This window comes from Hippopotamus amphibius, chromosome 2 (assembly GCF_030028045.1).
Source record: "Hippopotamus amphibius kiboko isolate mHipAmp2 chromosome 2, mHipAmp2.hap2, whole genome shotgun sequence".
Classification (NCBI taxonomy): domain Eukaryota; kingdom Metazoa; phylum Chordata; class Mammalia; order Artiodactyla; family Hippopotamidae; genus Hippopotamus; species Hippopotamus amphibius.
Window position 1 is genome coordinate 159,556,283 of NC_080187.1, and position 6,013 is coordinate 159,562,295.

The 6,013-nt window shown below is 37.0% G+C and overlaps 1 pseudogene; it reads left to right on the top strand.

Moving 5' to 3' along the window:
• The first annotated feature begins 2,215 nt into the window (after positions 1 to 2,215).
• LOC130845356 (cell division control protein 42 homolog) lies at positions 2,216 to 2,816 on the top strand (annotated as a pseudogene).
• The last annotated feature ends 3,197 nt before the right edge of the window (positions 2,817 to 6,013 follow it).

A 6,013-nucleotide genomic window follows, 5' to 3' on the forward strand; every position in this document is an offset into this window, starting at 1 on the left:
TCTCATCTAGTAAAATCTTCACTGCAAGGAAGATAAAAATATTCTGAAAGCCATATTTGCTTTTGAAACATCAATAGTAGAAATGAGATTCGTTTCCACACTGATTATAACTTATGAAAAAGCCTAAAAGGAAATATACAAAGATTTTAATGATTTTGCTAAGAAATGGGATTAATAGCAATTTTTTCTATTATCCCACACTTTCTATAATATGCATTTTGCTGCCTGTAATCCTAAAAATGTCAATAATAGTAACTAACACATATAGTGCTGGTTAAAAACGATATAGAAAATAGAGAAAAGCTGTTTTCAAGCTTAGAAAAGACTTTTTCCTATAAACTATTCAGAAGCCCACAGAAATTTCAATGACTATAAAAACATAACTTATTTAACTCTTTATAGCCAGTACCTAGAGTACGTCCATACCCCTTGTGAATACACACATATACATACAAAACTACACACACACATAAATATAATAGGTAATGGAACAACAAAACACTCTCCCTGCTTTGTCTTTCTCCTCACGTTTCACCTTTCTTTCTTGGACTTCCTTCATCTAATTGCTTAAATAGTCAAAATAGGAAAAGGAAAGCAGGCGTTTTTTTCTTAATTATTATCATCATGCTTTGGACATGTTAAACGTTGCATGCTCTCAATTTCAAAAGCACTTTGTTGGTGCTTCACATCTACATCTTACAGGCTAATCCCACATTAACAATAACTTATAAACTCTGAACAAAATATAAGAAACAACTATCTGAGGAGTCTTAGAAGAAAACAAAAGCAGGCAGATTGTGGACGAGTGTTAAAATTTATAGAAACACTGACCTGAAGGTGAGTTTCCAGGCTTATTGTGGCTTTTCCCTAAATGCCATCCATACTGAAGGATGGCATGGTGCAGGTGTCAAAGACCTTGATAGAAAACTCTTCCTCATTCTGGCCAGAAGAATTAGAGAAAAGAGTCCAGGCAACAACCACCACTGAGGAGTGAGAAAGAAATTCCAGAGGAGAGAGAGCCAGAGAAGTTCATCCCCCAATTCTGTGTCTAAACCCCACACAAGTCTAGACTGACCTCTGAATAGTGCACATGTGGGATAAACTCAAATTCAATAATAGTAATTAACACTTATATTGTGCTGGTTAAAAATGATATAGAAAATAGAAGCAAAGGCTTAAAAAGCAGAAATGAGATTTAGCTGAACTTACTCTCCAGCCACAGAGAATGAGATAGAGCTTACAGTGAGTCTAACCTAGTGAAATGCCTGCTAAATGAAAAAAGTAACATTCTTCAGAGGGGTGTAACAGAACCCAGAGTTTACACAATCAAACATTCACAATGTCCAGGATATGACCAAAAAATACTTGGCATAAAAACATCCAGGAAAATGTGACCCAATGTCAGGGGCAAAGATAATTGACAGATGCCAGTCCAGCAATGACCCAGATATTGAAATTACTAAACAAGGACTTTAAGGCAGCTATCATAACTATGCTCAATGAGGTAAAGGAAAATATTAAAGAGGAAAGAGAAAATCTTAGCAGAGAAATAAAAATAAAGAAATAGAAATTTTGGATCTGAAAAAATACAATACTGTCGATAAAAATCTGACTAGTGGAGTGGAGATGTCAGAGAAAAGAGTCAGTAAACTGGAAGATAAATTAACAGAAGTTATCCAATATTTAAAAGAGAGAGAAGAAAGTTTTAAGAGAAAAAAAGTCCTCAGAGCCCTGTGAGAAAACATCAAAAGCTCTACCATATGGATTATTGGTACCCTGAAAGGAGAGGGGAGAATGAGGTGGAAAAAATATTTGAAGAAATGCTGTCTGAGAATGTCTCAAACTTGGAAAAATACTTAAATTTATAGATTCAGTAAGCTCAGTACATTCCAAGCTGGACAAAGAAAATTACATATAAGCTGTTGGAAACCAAAGACATGGATAAAATATTGAAGGAAACAGAAAAACAACACATGAATTAGAAGGACTAATTCAAATGACCATGGACTTCCCACCAAACACCCCTGAGACCAAAGGACAGTGAAACAAGATTTGTAACATGCTAAAAGACACAAAACTGCCAACCCAGAGTTAGATATCTAGCAAGCCTCTTCTTTGAAAAATGAAGGAGGCAGTGCTGCCAACGCCCCGGCGGAGAAGCTGAGGTCACCATCAAATTTGAAATATTTAAAGTGGATACAAAACTGTTTCCACAATGCAGACAATTAAGTGCATTGTTGTGGGTGATAGTGCCGTTGGTACTGTCTCCTGATATCCTACACAGCAAACAAATTTCCATCTGAGTATGTACCGACTGGTTTTGACAACTATGCAGTCACAGTTATGACTGATGGAGAGCCATACACTCTTGGACTTTTTGATACTGCAGGGCAAGAGGATTATGACAGATTACGACCGCTGAGTTATCCACAAACAGATGTATTTCTAGTCTGTTTTCCAGTGGTCTCTCCATCCTCGTTCGAAAATGTGAAAGAAAAGTGGGTGCCTGAGATAACCCACTGTCCAAAGACTCCTTTCTTGCTTGTTGGGACCCAAAGTGATCTCAGAGATGACCCCTCTACTATTGAGAAACTTGCCGAGAATAAACAGAAGCCTATCACTCCAAAGACTGCTGAAGAACTGGCCCGTGACCTGAAGGCTGTCAAGTATGTGGAGAGTTCTGCACTCACACAGAAAGGCCTAAACAATGTATCTGACGAAGCAATATTGGCTGCCCTGGAGCCTCCAGAACCGAAGAAGAGCTGCAGGTGTGTTCTGCTATGAGCGCCTCTCCAGAGCCCTTTCTGCACAGCTGGTGTTGGCATCATACGAAAAGCAATGTTTAAATCAAACTAAAGATTAAAAATTAAAATTCGTTTTTGCAATAATGACAAATGCCCTGCACCTACCCACAGACACCCGTGTGAGACAAGGCCCATAGGTATGGCCCCATTCCCCCTCTCAATACCAGTTAATTTTGAGTAATTGTGTATTGTCAGAAAAGTGATCAGTACTAGTTTTTGTTTTGTTGTTTCAGAAAAATTATTAGTTTTTTGTTTGTTTAAAAGCAAAGCATGCTTGTGATGACTCTGTAACAGACTAATTTGGGTTCTTGAAGCTGTTCCTGGGTTCCATTCTGGAGAGTGATCTGGGATATCTAGTGGGGTTTTTTTGTTTTGTTTTTTCTTTTTCTTTTTTTCCTTTTTTTGGGGAGGGGACGGGGGAGTGTGTGTGGGATTTGTTTTTATTTAGTCATGTTTTTTTAATTCATTAACCATTGGACAGCCTTTAAGGGGAGGAGGACAGATTGATTCCACATTCCACTTCCTAGATCTAGTTTAGAAAACATGTTCCCCACCTGGTGCTCTTAGGAAGGAGTCTAGTAAACACCTCAGTTAATAATATACTCCTTTTTGAAAGTTGCCTTTTCTCACCACCCTTGAGTAGGTCCAGTATTTGATGAAACTCATGCAAGTGGGTGGAACCTGTCTTGCGCCTCCTCTTTTCTAGGATGCACTATATTTGTGACTGTGACTCTCAAGGAGATTTGTTTGCCATTTGCTGATTTTTTTTTGAAGTTAATTTCTGACTTCTTTCACTGATAAATGAAGAAAAGTATTGCATCTTTTGAAATACACAAAACGGATCCAGCACGTAATTAAAAAACATTTTTTTCCCTGTCAGTCATTGTCTTAATATGCTTAGCATAGATGTGTAGCTTCATAGTGTATGATATGGTGTTCCTAGAACACAGCCGAAGACCTGGTATATAGAGGAAATCCGAGGGGTGGTGCTAGAAGACAGATGTCTGTGGGATGATTCTCATCCTCTTTCAAGTTATGAGGATGGAGACCTGCTTCATTAAGAAGCTGGGGGTGGGGTGGGGGTGCAGAGAACATTTAACAACATGGGGATCAGTCTGGGGAATCCCCTTATTTCTGTTTTGCATGTGAGGAACCCTAGAGCAGCCAGGTGAGGCTCTCTAGTTTAATAAAAATCCTGGGGAGAGTCTTATGAAGACTCTTCATAAGTGTTAATGGGGATTTCATCAGCTTATTTTGGTTGCAGTTTTCAAGTCTTAAAAACGTTAGGTAATCTTCCCCACCTTCCCCAAATCCTAATTCTTGTAGATTTCATTAGTGTCGAACCAATGCTTTCTCATGTCTTAATTCTCTGTATATGCATTATTTTCAGATGTATTAAACAAACAAAAAAACCCTTCAAAAGAAAAAAAAGGAAGACAAAATGAAGACACATTCAGATACAGAGAAACTAAGAGAATTATTACTCACCAGCAGACTAAAACTACAAGAAATGCTAAAGAAAGTTTTTCAGGCTAAAGGGAAATTATACCCATGGAAAATAAAATTCTTCAGGAATGAATGAAGAAGATCAGAAATGGCAAATATCTAGGTACATTTAAAAAACCATCTTTTATCATGTTTTTTAAAACTGTATGAAAAATTACAACACTGTCTCATGGGGTGTTTGTATACATAAATGTAATGCATGTGACAACAACTTAAGAGACTGGGAAGGGGGGAGGTAAGGGAATTATGGTTGTTAAAATATATTAATTCTAGACCATGAAATATTAAGGATACATATTGTAATTCCTAGAGACACTCTTTTTTTTTTTTTTGGCCACACCACACAGCTTGCAGGATCTTAGTTCCCCGACCAGGGGTTGAACTCGGGCCACGGCAATGGAAGTGGTGAGTCCTAACCACTGGACAGCCTGGGAATTCCCCCAAGAAACAATTTTTTAAAGTAATACATAAAGGTGTAATACAAAGTTAATAGGGACTTCCCTGGTGTCGCAGTGGTTAAGAATCTGCCTGCCAATGCAGGGCACAAGGGTTCAAGCCCTGTACAGGGAAGATCCCCCATGCCGTAGACCAACAAAGCCCATGCACCATAACTATTGAGCCTGCGCTCTAGAGTCCATGAGCCACAACTATTGAGCCCACGTGCCACAACTACTGAAGCCCACACACCTAGAGCCCATGCTCCACAAGAGATGCCACTGCAACGAGAAGCCTGTGCACCACAACAAAGAGTAGCCCCCGCTCGCCACAACTAGAGAAAGCCTGCACACAGCAACAAAAACCCAATGCAGCCAATAAATAAATAAATTAGTTAATTTTTTTAAAAGTTAATAAATAATAAAACAGAACAAAAAATTATTAAATCTTAGAAAATATTTTAGACTAAATAATAGTGAAAACACAATATATCAGAATGTGTGGGGTACAGCTAAAGCAATCATTAGAAGGAAAAGTACAGCTTAAATGCTGAAATCACAAAGGAAAAAAGGTCTAAAATCAATAACCTAAGCTTCCACCTTAAGAATCTATGAAAAGAGGAGTAAAGTATTCCCAAAGTAAATAGAAGGATATCAGCATAAGGACATATATCAATCAAATAGAAAACAGAAAAATAACTGAGAAAATTAACAAAGCCAAGAGATGATTCTTCAAAAAAAAACCCAATAAAATTGTTATAACCCCTAGCTAGACTGTTCAAGAATAAAAGAGAACAAAAATCACCAACATCAGAAATAAGAAAGGATTTTCACAACAGATGCTAAATATAGTAAAAGATAATAAGAGGATATGTTAACTTTATGCCAACAAATCCAATAATTTAGATGAAGTGGGCAAATCTCTGAAAATGGCAACTTACCAAAACTAAAATAAGAAACAGAAAATCTGAATAGTTCTATATTAATTAATGTATTCATTACAAAAAATCTTACCACAAAGAAATCTCCAGGCCCAGATGGTTCTCTCAAACACTCAAGCAAGAAATAACATCAATCTTACGCAGATATTTTCAAAAAATAGAGGAGGAAGAAACTCATTTTTTGAGACTTGCATAACCCTAATACCAAACCTGACAAAGACATTCTTTTAAAAAAGGAATATTACGTACCAATATCCCTCATAAACACAGATGTGAATATTTTTAATAAAATATCAAATAAACCAAAAAGTATATTTTGAAAATAATA